The following is an 18,515-nucleotide window of genomic DNA, read 5'->3' on the forward strand; positions in this document are numbered from 1 at the left end:
AGCTTTATTTCTGAACTCACAATTCTATGCCTTGTGTAACATCATCGTCTTATTTATGGACATGATTAGGTCCCTAAGACCAGGTTGTTATATTAAAATTGGTGTTACGCATAAATGGAGAATGACCACGTAACATCAGATCACAAAATGGAAGATGACTGCATTATTACATAATTGTGAAATTATGTAATTACATACCTGCCAAATTGCATCATACACAATTGCCAAACCACTGAGAATCATCGCCCAGCCAAGATGACACAGAACTTTAACCAGCATGGCCAGTGTTACTCTCACCTCACACCTTAGAGTTCATTATTGTCAGACATATGTCATTCATGCCCAAAATAGACAGTAGATTTTTACTATTGTCGTAAATGCAAAACAATGAATGACAAGACTAAATAAGTGAGGAGTGTATTATACTAGTACCAGGCTGTTTTAATTATTTTGTTGTGGTTTTATATTACGTTTTGAAATTGGGCAGTGTGACTCCTCCTTTATTTTTTTTCTTCAACAGTACTTTAGCAGTTTGGGGCCCTTAAACCTTTTATATAAATCCGAGGACTAGTTTTTTCATTTCTGTAAAGATGGCTTTTGGGATTTTGATGGGGACCTCATTTAATTCATAGATTGCTTTGAATGGTGTTGACATCTTATTCATATAAGCCTTCCAATCCATGGACATAGAATATCTTCCCATTTATTTAGGTTTGCTTTGAGCAATATTTTATAGTTTTTGTGTATAGGCCTTTCATTTTCCTCATTACATATATTCCTAATTGGGCAGGGCCAAGATGGTGGGGTAATCAGACACTAAGAAACCATGCATGCAGGAAGACAATGGGATGGCATATATAAAGACTTGAAGAAAAAAATTGCCAGCCAAGAGTTATATATCCAACAAAACTATCTCTAAGATATGGTGAAAATAAGACATTTTCAAATAAACAGAAGTTTAGAGAATTTGCAAAAATGGAAACAAAATTACAAGAAACACTAAAGGGAGTCCTCTGGTGGGAAAATCAATAACATCAGATAACAACCCAAAGCTAGAACACAGGAGAGAGCTACCAGACATCAACCCAGATAGTGAAGTCACAAATATAAATCAAAACTAAAACGGTCAAAACAGGAAAACAGACACATCATTATGTAAAAGATGACAATATTAAGAAAACAGGTACTAAGATATAGATCTTTCATGTAGAAAGGAAGTCAAAGCGATATAAAGGAATAAAGTTTGGTTTAAAGTTACAAAAATGGTGTTAAATATTAAGGTGACCACAAAGGAAACTAACAATCCTGCATATCAAAAAAAAAAAAAAAACAAGAAAAGCATAAAGAGCAAATACAAAAGCAAAAACTATGAAAAAGAGGAAAAGAAAATATATAAAGAAAAATGACAGCACAGAAAATTAAGTGAAACAAAGAAACTGTCAATAACACAAATAAAAAGATATAGAAATGACAGCACTAAACTCCTCAGTGATTACGCTGAATGCACCAATAAAGAGACAGAGAGTGACAGAATGGATTAAAAAAAAAAAAAAGATCTGTCTATGCTGCCTACAAGAGACACACCTTAGACTTAGAAACACAAAAAACTGAAACTCAAAGGATGGGAAAAATACATCAAGCAAACAATAATAAAAAAAAAAGCAGGAGTGACAGTATTAATCTCTGAAAAAATAGGCTTTAAAGTAAAACCCACCACTGTCATGGATTGAATAGTGTCCCCCCAAAATATCTGTTAACTTGGCTAGGTCATGATTCCCTTGTATGACCTCATGATGGTCTGCCATTTCATCTTCTGATGTGATTTCCCTATGTGTTGTAAACCCTACACTAAGATGGATCAGCAGCAGTTATAATGATGAGGTCTACAAGATTAGGCAGTGTCTTAAACAGATCTCTTCTGAGATAAAAAAGAGAGAAGCAAGCAGAGAGATAGGGAGACCTCAAACCACCAAGAAAGCAGTATAGGGAGCAGAGCGTGTCCTTTGGACATGAGGTTCGTTTGCTGAGATGCCCCCAGACCAAGGCAAGATTGATGACTAGGACTATCCTCCAGAGCTGACAGAGAGAGAAAGCCTTCCCCTGGAGCCAATGCCCTGAATTCAGACTTTTAGCCTACTGGATTGTGAGAGAATAAACTTGTCTGTGTTAAAGCCACTGACTTGTGATACTTCTTTTATAGCATCACTAGATCACCAGGACAACCACAAAATAAGGAAGGATGCTATATAATGATTAAAGGTCAACATACTGGGAGGATATTATCATAATAAATATTTATATACCCAATGACAGGGCTCCAAAATACGTAAAACAAACTCTAACAGCATTGGAAAGAGAGAGAGAGAGACAGCTCCAGAATGATAGTAGGAGATGTCAATACACCACTTTCTGTGAAGCACAGAACATTCAGAAAGAGGCTCAATAAAGACACGGAATATCTAAATGCCACAACCAACCACCTTGACCTCATAGACATGTACAGAGCATTCCACCCAACAGCAGCCAAGTAAGCTTTCTTTTCCAACACATGTGGAACATTTTTCAGAACAGACCACATATAGGCCATAAAGCAAGCCTTAACAAAATCCAAAACATCAAAATATTACAAAGCATCTTTTATGACCATAAAGCCATAAAAGTAGAAATCAATAACAGAAAATAAAAGGAAAAAAAAAACATAGAAATTAAACACAGCCCCTTGCTCGAAAACTCTTCAGTTATAGAAGAAATTAAGGATGGAATAAAGAAATTCATAGAATTCAAAGAGAATGAAAACCTTTCCTACCAGAATCTTTGGACACAGCAAAAGCAGTGCTCACAGGTCAATTTATAGCAATAAATGCATACATCTAAAAAGAAGAAAGGGCCCAAATCAAATAATTATTCCTAAAACTTGAAAAATAGAAAGCAGTAAAAGAAACCCTTGAGCACCAGAAGAAAGAAAATACTGAAAATTAGAGCAGAATTAAATGAAATCGTGACCAGAAATGCAGTTGATAGAGTTCTTTTGAATAGATCAACAAAGCCGATAAAACACTGGCCAAACTGTCTAAGGAAGAACAGGAGAGGGAGCAAATAATCCGAATAAAGACCCAGCTGAAATTAAAAGAATCATACCAGAAAACCTTGAAAAACTGTACTCTAACAAATTTTGAAACCTAGAGGAAATGGACAAATATCTGGAAACTTACTACCTACCTAAACTAACACAAACAGAGATAGAAAAATTAAATAGACTTATAACAAAAAAAAGAGGTTGAAAATGTAATTCAAAAACACCCAACAACAACAAAAAAGCCCTGGCTGGCCCTGATGGCTTCACTAAAGAATTCTACCAAACTTTCATACACAAGTTTACACCACTCCTACTAAAGGTATTTTGGAGAATAGAAAAGAATAGAATACTCCTAAATGGATTCTATGAAGCCATCATCACCCTGATACCAAAACCAGGTAAAAACACTACAAAAAAAGAAAATTACAGACCAATTACCCCCATGAACTTAGATGCAAAAATCCTCAACCAAATTCTAGCCAATAGAATTCCACTACATATCAAAAAAATAATTCACTATGACCAAGTGGAATTCATACCAGGTATGCAGGGATGGTTCAACATTAGAAAAGCAATCAATGTAATCCATCACCTAAGTAAAAGACAAGAACCAAGGTTTTATTAATTGATGCAGAAAAGGCATTTGAAAAAGTCCAATACCCATTCATGAAAAAGCTCTCAGAAAAATAGAAATAGAGGGAAAATTCCTCAACATAAGAAAGGGCATTTATACAAAGCCAATAGCGAACATCATCCTAAATGGAGAGAGTCTGAAAGCATTCCCCTTGAGAATGGGAATCAGACAAGGGTGCCCTTTATCATCACTCTTCGTCGACATTTTGCTGGAGGTCCTAGCCAGAGAAATTAGGCTAGAGAAAGAAATAAAGGGGATCCAGATCGGCAAGGAAGAAGTAGAACTATCTCTATTTGCAGAAAACATGATCTTATACACAGAAAACCCCAAGGAATGCTCAAGAAAACTACTGAAACTAATAGAAGAGTTCAGCAGAGTGTCAGGACACATGATAAACATAAAAAAAATCAGTTGGATTCCTCTACACCAACAAAAAACATCAAAGAGAAAATCACCAAAACAATACCATTTGCAGTAGCCCCCAAGGAGATAAAATACTTAGGAATAAATTTAATTAGAGATGTAAAAGACCTATCCAAAGAAAACTACAAGACCATTGCAAGAAACCAAGAGAGACCTACATAAGTGGAAAAACTCATGGACAGGAAGGCTCAACATTGTGAAGATATCTGTTTTACCAAGAGCAATCTATAGATACAATGGAATCCCAATCCAAATTCCATTTGTAATGAGATAGAGAAACAAATCACCAACTTCATATGGAAACGGAAGAGGCCCTGGAGATGTAAAGCAACACTGAAAAAGAAGAACAAAGTGTGAGGCCTCACACTACCTGATTTTACAACCTATTATACTGCCGCAGTAGTCAACAACAGCTACATAGACTGATGAAACGCAACTGAGAATCCACATGTAAATTCATACACTTATATGTAGTTGATATTTGAGAAAATCCCAAAATGTGTTAACTGGGGAAAAGACAATCTCTTTATCAAATGGTGCTGGATATTCATCTGCAAATAATAAAATAAGACCCATACCTCACACCATTCACAAAAACTAACTCAAAATGGATAAAAGGCCTAAATATAAAATCTAAAATGGAAAAGACCATGGAAAAAAAAATAGAGACAATGCTTGGAACCCTAATACATGGCATAAACAGTGTAAAAAACAGCACTAACAGTACACAAACAGAAGAGAAAGTAGATAACTGGGAGCTCCCAAAAATCAAATGCATGCTCGTTCAAAGACTGCACCAAAAGATTAAAAAGATGGCTTACATACTGGGAGAAAAATTTTGGCTATGACAATTCCAATCAGTGTCTAGTCTCGAAAATCTACAAGATACTGCAAAATCTCAACAATGAAAAGACAATAAAGTTTAAAAAATGGACAAAGGATAGAAACAGGCAGTTCACCAAAGAAGACATTCAGTCGGTTAACAAATACATGAGGAAATGCTCACAATGTTTAGCCATTAGAAAAATGCAAATCAAGACTCCAGTGAAATAACATCTCACCCCAACAATGCTAGCATTAATCCAATAAACACAAAATAATAAATGTTAGAGAGGTTGTGCATAGACTGTAACACATACACTGCTGATGGGAATGTAAAATGGTACAACCATTTTGGAAATGGATTTGGCACTTCCTCAAAAAGCTAGAAATAGAACTAACATATGTTCCAACAGTTGCACTTCTTGGAATATATTCTAGAGAAATAAGAGCCCTCACATGAATAGATATATGCACATCTGTGTTCATTGCAGCACTGTTTACAATAGCAAAAAGATGGAAACAGCCAAGATGCCCATCAAAGGATGAATGGGTAATCAAATTATGGTATAGGCACACAGTGAAATACTATGCAACAATAAAGAACAACCGTGAATCCCTGAAGCATCTCTTAACGTGATGAATCTGGAATGTATTATGCTGAGTGAAATCAGTGAGTTGAAAAAGGACAAATATTGTATGAGATCCCTATTATAAGAACTCAAGGAAAGTTTTGAGCACAAAGAAAAAAAACTTTGGTTAGGAGAGTCGGAAGGGAGGGAGAGGGGTATTCACTAACTAGACAGTAGACAAGAATTATTTTAGGAGATGGGAAGGCCAACAACAATACAGGGTTAGTCACCACAACTAGACTGAAAAAAGCTACGAAATATCCTGAATACAACCAAACACTTCAAGGGCCAGAGTAGCAGGGGCAGGGGCCTGGAAACTATTTTTTCAGGGGACATCAAGATCAATTGGCATAACAAAGTTTATTAAAACATTCTTGCATCCCATTTTGGTGAGTGGCATCTGGGGTGTTAAAAGCTAGCAAGTGGCCAAGTAAGATGCTTCAATTGGTCTCAACATACCTGGAGCAAAGGAGATTGAAGAACACCAAAGACACAAGGGAAAATAAGAACCCACAGACAGAAAGGGCCACTATAAACCAGAGACTCCATCAGTCTGAGACTAGAAGAACTAGATGGTGCCTGGCTACCACCAATGACTGCCTTGACAGGGAACACAGCAGATAGTCCCTGATGGAGCAGAAAATAAGTGGGGTGCAGAGCTCAAATTATAGTAAAAAGACAAGAATTAATGGTCTGTCTGAGACTGGAGGGACCCTAGAGGACATGGCCCCTGGATTCTCTGTTAGCCCAAAACTAAAACCATTTACAAAGTCAGCTCTTCAGACAAAGGTGAGACTGGACTATAAGACATAAAATGATTCTGGTGATCAGTGTGCTTCTTACCTCAAGTAGACACATGAGACTACATGGGCAGCTGGCTGTCCAGAGCTGACATAAGAAGACAGAGGGGGACAGGAGCTGATTGAATGCACATGGGAAATAAAAGGTGGTGAGGAGTGTGCTGTAACATTATAGGAAGAGGAACTAGGGTCATATAACAATGTGTATAAGTTTTTGTATGAGAAACTGAGTTGAATTGTAAACCTTCACTTTAAGCACAATAAAAAAGAAGAGAAAAAAAATTATTCCTAATTACTTTATTCCTTTAGATGCTGTTTTATATGTTAATGATTCATTAATTTCCTTTTCCTCTTGTGTTTTTGTAATGTAAACCTGACTGATTTTTGCATATTGACCTTTTGCCCTGCCACTTTGGTGAATTCATTAAATCTAATGGCTTTCTCGTCGATTTTTTGGCTTTTCCTATGTAAGGAACAATGTTTCCCATTTGAATACTTCCCTCCCCACCACCAACCTGATTGTTCTGGCCAGGATTTCCAGAATAATGTTGAATCATAGGGGTGCAAGTGGGAATCCCTATCTTGTCTCTGATCTTAATGAGTAAGCTCTCAGTCTTTCTCCACTGAGTTTGGTGTTAGCCCTGGGGTTTTAATAGATGCCGTTTTCTATATTGATGAGTTTCCCTTCTATTCCTGTCTTGATGTGTGTTTTTTATTACAAAGAGTATTGAATTTTGTCAAATGGCTTTTCTGCTTCTATCGAGATGGTCATGTGGTTCTTTCTCTTTGTTCTATAAAGTAGTGTTTTATGTTGATTGAGTTTCTAACGTTAAACCAGTCTTGCATTCCTGGGATAAATTCTACCTGGTAATGGTGTATAGCCCACTTAATAATTTTTGGATTTGTTTTGCTAGTATTGTGTGATGTATTTTTGTATCTGTATTCATCAGAGATACTGCTCTATAGTTTTTTCTTTTAGTATCTTGTTTAGTTTTGTTATCAGTTTAATGCTTTCCTTATAGAATAAGTTAGGTAATGTTTCTCCTATTTTGGGGGAAAAGTTAAAATGAGATTGGAGTCACTTTTATAAGTGTTTCGTAAAATTACCTAGTAAAGCTATTTTGTCCAGGACTTTTAGTGGAAGCTGTGTCTGTCACTTGTTATGAGTCTGCTGATAATCATTTATTTATTTATTTATTTATTTGAGTCAGTTTAGGAAGTTTATGTATTTCAAGAAATTTCTTCATTCTTTTATGTTATTTCAGTTATTGGAATGCAACTCTTCATTCTTTTTATTTCTGTAGGATTGGTTGTAATGTACCCACATCTATTTGTCGTATACTTGTATTTTTTCTAACTTTACATTTATTATTATGTGTATATAGCTTTTTTCCTGTATTTGTGTCATTTTAAGGCATGAAGGACATATGAGTTGTATTTGGCAACTGAAAATATCTTAAGTCTTATCTTCATACCTTCAACACATTTCTTTTAATGGGATTATTCACCCTACATGTATGAATTTCAGGTTACTGTCTAGTGTCATTACTTTTCCTTCTGGAGGACTCACTCTAGTAATTCTTGAAGGGTCTGCCTGCTGGTGACAAATTATCTCAGTTTTTATCTTAGGCAGCCTTAATTTCACCCTTATTTTTTTTTCCCCGCTGACGCTTTTTTTTCTTGAGGTGAAAATATACATAGCAAAACATACATCAACTCAACCATTTCTACTTTTATAGTTCAGCAACATTGATTATATTCTTCAGGTTGTGCAACGATTCTCACTATTCTTTTCCAAATCATTCCATGACCCTTAATATAAGCTTGGTACGCCCTAAGCAAAAACTTCCCTTATTACTCTCCCTCCCATCACTGTTGCTGTTAGCTGCTGTTGACTCAGTTCTGACTATGTACAACAGGATATACGTTGTTCGGTCTTGTGCCATCTGCACTTTCATTGCTATGTTTGAGCCCATTGTTGGTGCCACTGTCTGAGTTCATCTCTTTGAGGGTCTTTCTCTTTTTCTTTGACACTCTACTTTAACAAGCATGCTATCCCTCCATGGGTCGTCCCTCCTGATAACATGTCCAAAGTACCAGAGTCAAAGCCCTGCCAGCCTTTCTTCTAAGGAGCGTTCTTGCTATACTTCATCCAAGACAGACTTGTTCATTCTTCTGGGACTTAATGGTATCTTTAGTATTATTAACCCAACACCATAATTCAAAGGCATCAATTCGTCTTTAGTCTTCTTATTCCCCGTCCAGCTTTCACATGCATATGAGGTGATTGAAACTACCATGGCTTGGGTCAGGCACATCTTAGAACCCGAAGTAACATATTTGCTTTGTAACACTTTAAAGAGGCCTTTTGCAGCAGATTTGCTCAATGCAGTACATCGATTGATTTCTTGACTGCTGCTTCCATGGGCATTGATTGTGGGTCCAAGTAAAATGAAAACCTTGACAACTTCAGTGTTTTCTTTGTTTATCATGATGTTGCTTCTTGGTCCAGTTGTGAGGATTTTTGTTTTCTTTATGTTCAGGTATAATCCATACTGAAGGCTGTATTCTGTGATCTTCATCAGTAAGGGTTTTGAATACTCTTCACTTTCAGCAAGGAAGATTATGTCATCTGCATATTGTAGGTTGTTGATGAGTCTCTCTCCAATCCTGATGCTATGTTCTTCTTCATATAGTCCAGCTTCTTAGATTATTTGCTCTGTATGCAGATTGAATAAGTATGGTGAAGGGATACAAGGCCGATAGACATTTTTCCTAATTTTAAACCATGCGGAAGCTCCTTGTTGTATTTGAATGACAGTCCTTTGGTCTATTTACAGGTTCCTGATAAGCACAACGAACTGTCTGGAATTCCCATTCATCACACTGTTATCCATAATTTGTTATGATCCACACAGTCGAATGCCTTTGCATAGTTAGTAAAATACAGGTAAACATCTTTCTGGTATTCAGTGCTTCAGGCCAAGATCTATCTGACATCAGCAGTGATGTCCCTCATTTTACATGCTGTTCTAAATCTGGCTTGAATTTCCGGCAGTTCCTTGTTGATGTACTGCTGCAACAATTTTTGTATGATCTTCAGCAAAATTTTACTTGCATGTGATATTAACGATATTGTTTGATAATTTCTGCATTCTGTTAAATCACCTTTCTTTGAAATGTGTACTAATATGGATGTCTTCCAGTTGGTTGCCTAGGTAGCTATCTTCCGAATTTCTTAGCATAGATTAGTGAATCCTTCCAATGTTGCATCCATTCGTTGAAATATCTCAGTCGATATTCCACTTATTCCTGGATTCTTGTTGTTTTTTCCCAATGTTTTCAGTGCTGTTTGGACTTCTTTCTTCACTACCTTTGGTTCTTGATCATATGTTACCTCCTGAAATGGTTTGAACGCTGACCACCTTTTTTTGTGCAGTGGCTCCGATGTATTCGTTCTGTCTTCTTTTGATGCTTTCTGTGTTGTTCAATATTTTACCCATAGAATTCTTCAAAATTTCAACTCGGGCTTGAATTTTTTCTTCAGTTCTTTCAGCTTGAGAAATGCTGAGCATGTTCTTCCTTTTGGTTTTTTAACTTCTGGTCTTTTTACATTTTCTTACTGTATTTTGTCTTCTTAAGCTGCTGTTTGAATTCTTCTGTTCAGTTCTTTTACCTCACCATTTTCCACTTGCTTTACCTTCTGTACTTGCAAGAGCAAGTTTTAGGGTCTCCTCTGACTCTTAGTTTTCGTCATTTCTTTTTTTCCTTTCTTTTTAATGATCTTTTATTTTCTTCGTGTTTCATGTCCTTGATGTCATTCCACGACTTGTCTGGTTTTAGGCCATTAGCATTAAATGCAACAAATCTATTCTTGAGTTGGTCTCTAAATTCAGATGGGATATACCCAAAGTCCTACTTTAGGTCTTGTTTTGATTTTCTTCATCTTCAACTTGAACTTGCATATGAGCAACTGGGTCTGTTCTGCAGTCAGCCCCTGGCTTTGTTTTGACTGATTATACCGAGCTTCTGTATTGTCTCTTCCCGCAGATGTAGTCGAGTCACTTTGATTCATGTGTATTCATTCTCCAAAGGTCCACATGTATAGTTGCTGCTTATGTTGTTGAAAAACATATTTGCAATGAAAAAGATTGGTTTTCTAAAAGTCTGTCATGTGATCTCCAGTGCTGCTCTTTTCATCAAGGCCATATTTTGTAACTACTGATTCTTTGTTTTCAACTTTCATATTTTGGTTACCAGTAATTATTAGTGCATCTTAATTGCATGTTTGATCAGTTTCAGATTACATCTATTTATTTAGGTGTTCTTTGTTCTCTTTTAATAGTGTTCTATAACTTTTATTGTCTAAGTGTTTTAGACTTCTAGATAAATAAAATATCCCTAGATACTTTATTCTCTTCGTTGCTAATATATATGGAATTTTTTATTAATATCCTTTTTGAATTTCTTATTGCTGATGTACACTAACCCAACTGATTTGTATGAGTTGATCTTGTATCCTGTAAATTTGCTAAATTCTATTATTAATTCTAGAAGTTTTTTCACAAATTCTTTGTAGTTTTCTGAGTATAGATCATGTAATCTGTGAAAAGGGAAAATTTTACATCTTCCTTTCCAACCTGGATACATTTTGTTTCTTTTACTTGCCTTATTGTTCTGCCTAGGAATTCTAGTACAATACTGAATAGGAATGGTAAGAATGGGCATTTTTGTTTAGTTCCTGTTTTCAATGGGAAAGTTCTCAACCTTTCTCCATTGTGTATAATGTTGGCTGTTGGTTTATAGTATACGCCCTTATTCATGCTCTGCAGCTTTACTTGGATTCCTATCTTGTTGACAGTTTTTTATCAAGAAAAGGTGCTGAGTTTTTGTGAATGTCTTTTCTGCAGTGATTGAGATGATCAAGTGTTTTTTCTTTTTTTCCTATTAATGTGGCATATTACATTTACAGCTTCTCTAATATTGAACCCATCTTGCATTCCTAGAATAAATTTCAGTCGATCATAATGTATAGTTCTTTTAATACGCTGTTTGGTTCTGTTTGCTAAGTTTTGTTGAGAATTTTGGAGTTCATATTCATAAAAGATATTGGTCTGTAGTTTTATTTTTCTTGTGTCTTTGTCTGGTTTTGGTACCAGGGTAATGCTGGCTTTGAAGAAAGAGGGAGTAATCTGCCTTCCTCTACTTTTTTGAAACAGTTCAAACAGGGTTGGTGTCAGTCCTTCTGTATTATTTGATAGGATTCTGCAGTGAAGCTGTATAGTCCATGATACTTTTTAATTGTTTTGGGGAGGCTTTTTATTACTGATTCAATCACTTTGCTTGTTGTGGGTCCGTTGAAGGTTTCTACTTCTTTTTAAGGCAGTTTAGGTAAGTTAATGTGCCTCTAGAAATTTGTCCATTTCATCAGATTTATCAATTTTCTCAGAGTACAGTTGTTCATAGAACTGTTTGTGACCTGTTTTACTTCCATTGGGTCAGTTGTAATGTTTCCACTTTAATTCCTCATTTTGGTTATTTGCATCTTCTCTCTTTGTTTATTTGCTAACCTCCCAGTTGGTCTGTCAATTTCATCAGTCTTTTCAAAGAACCAGATGCTAGATTTGTTGATTCTGTCTGGTGTTTCTCCATTCTCTATTTCATTTATTTCTACTCTTTATTATTATTATTTTTCTCCTACAAGTAGCTTTTGGTTTAGTTTGCTCTTCTTTTTCTAGTTCCTCAAATATACAGTTGGAATAGTTTTCTGAGATATTCTGTCTTTTATCATATAGGAATTTATTGCTATTGAGTTATCTGAGATTAGTCTTCACTGTATCTCGTAAGTTTTGATATGATGTGTTTTCCTTTAATTTCTCTCCAGGTGTTTTTAAATTTCACTATTTGTTTCTTCCTTGACTCAATAGTTATTTAATACTGTGTGTTTAGTTTACATGAATTTGTATGTATTACAGGTTTGCTTCTGCTATTAATTTCTAATATTATTCCTTTGTTGTCAGAGAAGATACTTTGTGTAGTTTCTATCTTTTTAAGTTTATTGAGTCTCGTTTAGTGTCCTAGTATGTGGTCTATAAAGGGAAATGTTCTATGTGTGCAGGAGAAAATTGTATATTGGTCTGATGATGAGTACAATGTTCTAAATGTGTTCTTTTGTTCTGGTTGGGTTATGGTATTGTTTACATTCTTTATGTTCTTATGGATCTTTGTAGATATACGGTCCAGAATTGAAGGTGGTATATATTGAAGTTCCCAACTATTATTGCGGAGTTGTCTATTATGCCTTTCCTAGCAGTCATTATTCATTTTATGTATTAAATATAGAGGTATAGATACGTTTATAGTTGTAATGTCTTCTTGATGAATTGACCTTTTTGTTATTATATAGTATCTTCTTTATCTATCACAATAGATTCAGGTTTTAAGCCTATTTTATCTGATATCTGTATGGCTACTTCCTGCTTTTTATTGTTTACTAGTTGCTTGGAATATTACTTTCCATCCTTTTACTTTCAGCCTGTATCCTGTCTTTCTTGTAGGCAGCATAAGGATGGACCATGTTTTTTATCTATCCTGTCACTCTGTGTCTTTTGAATTGGAAGTATAGACATTTACGTTTAAGGGAATTATTGAAAACAAAGTACGTATTTCATTTATTTTACTGATTATTTTATGCGTGTTCTATGTTTTTTGTCCCATTGGTTTCATATTTTCTTATTTTTGTGTTTAATTTCTTTTTGTGTTCAGCCTTTTTTATTTCTTCCTTCTTCCCTTCTGTGTGTTTTCTCTAGTATTTTCTTAGTGGTCACAACAGATATTACATTGAACAACTTAACAGCTGCAGTAACTTATTTCAGCTTTCTTTCTTCCAACTTTTAACATACAAACATCAAGTAACATACAATATTAACATACGAAAACTCTATTCCTATTTTGCTCCTCCTCTTTGGTTGTCGAGTTTCCAGTATCTCATTGTAGGTCCTAGATTTGATAGGTTTAATTTGTATTTATTTCTGTGCACTTGTTATATTGGTTGTGGAAATAAACTATTGACCTTACTCTCTGAAAATACTGTATACTTGGTTTTTGTATTTGCTTATGTTGTTCCCTTTGTTTTTCTTTCCCCAGCCCATGTTCAGATTCATGTACTTGCTTAGCGTTCTTTCCTATCTGAAGAGCATCATTAAGTAATACTTTCACAATAGTCGCAGTAGTAATAAATTACCAGACCTTCTGTTTAGTTGGAATGTCTTTTTCCCTCACACTTTCGAATGATAACGTTACTGGGTACAACATTCTTGGCTGACAATTGTTTTTCTTCAATACTCCCTTGTCTCTTGGCCTCTAATGTTTCTGAGGAGAAATCCTCACTCATTTTTGTGGTGGCTCCTTGAGATGGTACATTGTCCTTTTCTCTTGCTGTTTTCCCTAACTCTCTCTTAGTCTTTGGTTTTCAAGAATTTTATTACAAAGTGTCAGGGAGTACCCCATGTATTTTTCTCCCGCTTGGGGTTTGTCTAGATTCCTGGAATTACAGGCTCAATTTCTTATCAGGTCTGGATAATTCTCCATGATTATCTCTTGGGAAAAAAAATTTTTTTTTGAGCTTTAAATGAAGGTTTACAGAACAAACTAGCTTCTTATCAAACAGGACACACATTGTATGACATTGGTTAACAACCCTAAAACCAAACACCCAGTGCCATTGAGTCGATTCCGACTCATAGCAACCCTGTAGGACAGAGTAGAACTGCCCCATAGAGTTTCCAACGAACTCCTGGTGAATTCGAACTGCCGACCCTTTGGTTAGCAGCTGTAGCACTTAACCACTACACCACCCCATGAAATGTGAATCCTGTCCCTTCTCAACCCTGCCTTCTCTATTACCAGCTTTCCTGTTCTACTTTCCAGTCCCTGCCCCAGGGCTGGTGCACCCTTTAGTCTTGTTTTGTTCCATGGGCCTGTTCAATCTTTGGCTGAAGGGTGAACCTCAGGAGTGGCCTCATTACTGAGCTGAAAGAGTGTCCAGGGGCCATACTCTCAGGGTTTCTCCAGTCTCTGTTAGGCCAGCAAGTCTCATCTTTCTCCTTAAGTTAGAATTTTGTTCTACATTTTTCTCCAGCTCTGTCCAGGACCCTCTATTTTGATTCCTGTCAGAGCAGTCAGTGGTGGTAGCCAGACACCGTCTAGTCGTACTGGACTCGGTCTGGTGGAGACTGTGATAGTTGTGGTCTATTAGTCCTTTGGACTAATCTTTCCCTTGCGTCTTTAGTTGTCTTAATTTTTCCTTGCTCCTGAAGGGGTGAGACCAGCCCAATATCCTAGATGGCTGCTCACAGGCTTTTAAGACCGCAGATGCTACTCACCCAAGTAGAATGTAGAACATTTTCTTTATAAACTATGTTATGCCAATTAAGCTAGATGTTCCCTGAGACCATGGTCCCCAGAGCCCTCAGCCCAGCAATTTGATCCCTCAGGGAGTTTGGATGTGTCTATGGAGCTACCATGGCCTTGCCTTGTACAGGTTGTGCTGATTTCCCCAGGATTGTGTACTGTCTTACCCTTCATCAAAGTTACCACTTATCTATTAAGTGTTTTTCCATCCCCACTCCTGCCCTCCCTCGTAACCATCAAATATTGTTTCTTTTTTGTATTTAAACCTTCTCATGAATATTTACAGTAGTGGTCTCATACAATATTTGTCCTTTTGTGTTTGACTAATTTCACTCGGCATAATTCCCTCCAGATGGATTCATGTTATGAGATGCTTCACAGATTCGTCGTTGTTCTTTATCATTGTGTAGTAATCCATTGTGTTTGTTTGTCCATTCATCTGTTGATGGGCTTCTAGGTTGTTTCCATATTTTTGTTATTGTGAACAATGCTGCAATGAACATGGGTATGCATATGTCTATTCATTTGATGGCTCTTATTTCTCTAGGATATATTCCAAGGAGTGGGATTACTGGATCATATGGTATTTTTATTTCTAGCTTTCTAAGGAAGCGCCATATCATTTTCCAAAGTGGTTATATAATTTTGCTTTCCCACCAGCAGTGTATAAGAGTTCCGATCTCCCCACAGCCTCTCCAACATTTGTTATTTTCTGTTTTATTGATTTGTACCAGTAATGCTGGGGTGAGATGGCATCTCATTGTGGTTTTGATTTGTATTTCTCTAATGGCTACAGATTGTGAGCATTTCCTCATGTATCTGTTGGCCACTTGAATGTCTTCTTTGAAGTGTCTGTTCATTTCCTTTGCCCATTTTTTAACTGGATTATTTGTCTTTTTGTTCTGGAGGTATTGGATTTTCTTGAAGATTTTAGAGATTAGACCTTTGTCTGATTTGTAAGAGCCAACAATTTTTTTGCAGCCTATATTTTGGTAATATTTGTTTGATATATATTTTTTCCACCCATTGATTTTTAATAAATTTATGTCCTTGTTTCTAAGGTGTATCTCTTGTAGACAGCATAATGATGAGTCCTGATTTTTAATCCATTCTGTCACTCTGTGTCTCTTTATGGGTGCATTTAGGCCATTTACATTCAGTGTAATTATTGGTAGGTGTAAGTTTATTACTGTCATTTTGTAGTTTTTTTTTTTTTTGTAGTGCTAACATTTTCGTTGTTCCTCTTACTCTTTTGTCCTGAGTTCCTTTTTGTTTGTGCATTTTTTTTTCATTTCTTTTGTTTTTGAAGATTTTGTTTTTATGGAGACTTCATGTTCTCTATTTTGATGAGTAGGTTTGTTAATCTTCTTTGTGGTTACCTTGAAATTTACTGTTACCTTCCTAGGATTGAACCAGTCTATTATTACTTGGTATCTCCATTAGAAAGTTCTATGCCTACACCGTTTATTCCCTCTTTTATTGTTCTGATGTTGTTGTCATTTACAGATTAACCTCTCTGGTTGCCTATTGCAATTCTTTTTGTTTTGGATGTCCTTGAGAGTTCATTTCCTATGTTGGTGTCTGGCTGGTACAATCTTGCATTCTTGATTCAGGCTGTGGTCTGATGTTGTTTGTTCTCAGACTGAAGGACTCCCTTTAACAGTTCTTGTAAGTTTGGTTTGGTTTTGACATATTCCTTTAATTTCTGTTTATCTGGAAATATCTAAATTTTACCATCATATTTGAATGGATGTTTTACAGGATGTATTATTCTTGGCTGGCAATTTTTTTCTTTCAAGGTTTTATATATATTATCCCATTCACTTATTACAGGCATGATTTCTTCTGAATTATCAGAGCTTAGTCTTATTGTTTCTCCTCTGTATGTGACTTTTTGTTTTTTTTGAGCTTGAGCTGCTCGCAGGATTTTTTCTTTGTCTTTGGTTTTAGCAAGTGTGATTATGGTATGCCTTGGTGTTTTTCTTTTGTTGGCCTATCGTATTTGGGGTTCATTGAGCTTCGTGGTTGGTCAACTTTTCATCATTCATGATATTAGGGAAGTTTTCTGTCAGCAAATCTTCAATGATTCTCTGTGATTTCTGTTTTCTTTCCTTGTTCTGAAACTCTTAACACTCACAGATTTTTGCTTTTGATAGTATCCCACATAATTCTCAGGGTTTCCTCATTTTTCTTTGTTCTTTTTTCTGGTTTTTCCTCAAAAAGAGTTGTATCCAAGTGTTTGTCTTCAATTTCGGAGATTGTCTTCCATCGTTTCAAACCTGCTCCTCAGCTCTTTGATGACACTGTCCATTTCTGAAATCTTGTTGTTTATCTTTTGGATATCTAATTGTTGTCTTTATATGATTTCTAGTTGTGAATTTATTTTGGCATTTTGTTCCTGTATAACCTTCCTGGGTTGTTCCATTTTTTTGTCTGTATTTTCCATGAATTTGTCTGCTTTTTGCTTCAACTCTTGGATTGCTCTGAATATTAGAGATTTGAATTGCCTGTCAGTTAGTTCTAGTGCCTTTTCTTCTACTGGAAAGTCATCTGGTGTTTTATTTTGGAAGCCTACTGGAACCACCCTGTCTTGTTTTTCAATATGTTTGATATTGTTTGCTGTCTTCAGGACATTCAGTAGTTATTTCCATCATTTTGATTGTAGATTTGTTTGTTCTGTCCTGTTTTTTTGTTTTATTTAGTTACGTCTGAGCAGACAGGATGTGCGTTCTTTGTTGTTTGCTCATCTGTAGTCACGGTACTTTTCAGCTCCTTGTCCAATGTGTCTATAAGGTCAAGTTGGTTGATTGTGGCATTTAGATCTTCTGTGTCTTTATTGAGTTCCTTTCTGTGTGTCCTGTCCTTCACCAAAAGTGGTGTGTTGAAGTCTCCTGCTGTAGTTGTGGAGCTCTCTATCTCACTTTTCAATGCTGTTCGAGTTCGTTTTATATATCTTGCAGTGCTGTCACTGGGTGCATAAATATTTAATATGGTTATATCCTCTTGGTATATTGACCTTTAATAATTATGTAGTGTCCTTCCTTTTCCTTTGTGGTGTATTTAACTTTGATGTCTATTTTGTCAGAAATTAATATAGCCACTTCTGCTGTTTTTTGATTATTATTTGCTTGATGTATTTTTTCCATGCTTTGAGTTTTAGTTTGTGTCTGTAAGTCTAATTTGTGTTTCTTGTAGGCAGTATATAGATGAATCATATTTTTTAATCCATTCTGCCACTCTGTGTCTCTTTATTAGTGCATTTAGTCTATTTACATTCAGTGTAATTATGGATAGGTATGTGTTTAGTGCTGTCATTTGGTGTCTTTTTTTGTGTGTTGTTGACAGTTTGTTTTTCCCACTTAATTTTTTGTGCTGAGTAGTTTATCTTTATATATTGTCCTTTCCTCTCATTCATTGTTGTTGATTTTGTTTCTACTGAGTATTTTTTCTTGTATTTTATTTTGATGGGTAGGATTGTTAGCCTCCTTTGTGGCTACCTTAATATTTACCCCTATTTTTCTAAGTTTAAACCTAACTTTTATTTCTTTATGTTGCCTTGACTTCCTCTCCACATGAAAGATCTATGACTACATTTCTTAGTCCCTTTTTATTGTTTGAATGTTGTCTTCTTTTACATAATAACATCGCTGTTTCCCTGTTTTGAGCTTTTTTAAAATCTTTTTTATTTTTGAGATTTCTCTATCTGGATTGACATCTGA

The sequence above is a fragment of the Loxodonta africana genome, chromosome Y (assembly GCF_030014295.1).
Source record: "Loxodonta africana isolate mLoxAfr1 chromosome Y, mLoxAfr1.hap2, whole genome shotgun sequence".
Classification (NCBI taxonomy): Eukaryota; Metazoa; Chordata; class Mammalia; order Proboscidea; family Elephantidae; genus Loxodonta; species Loxodonta africana.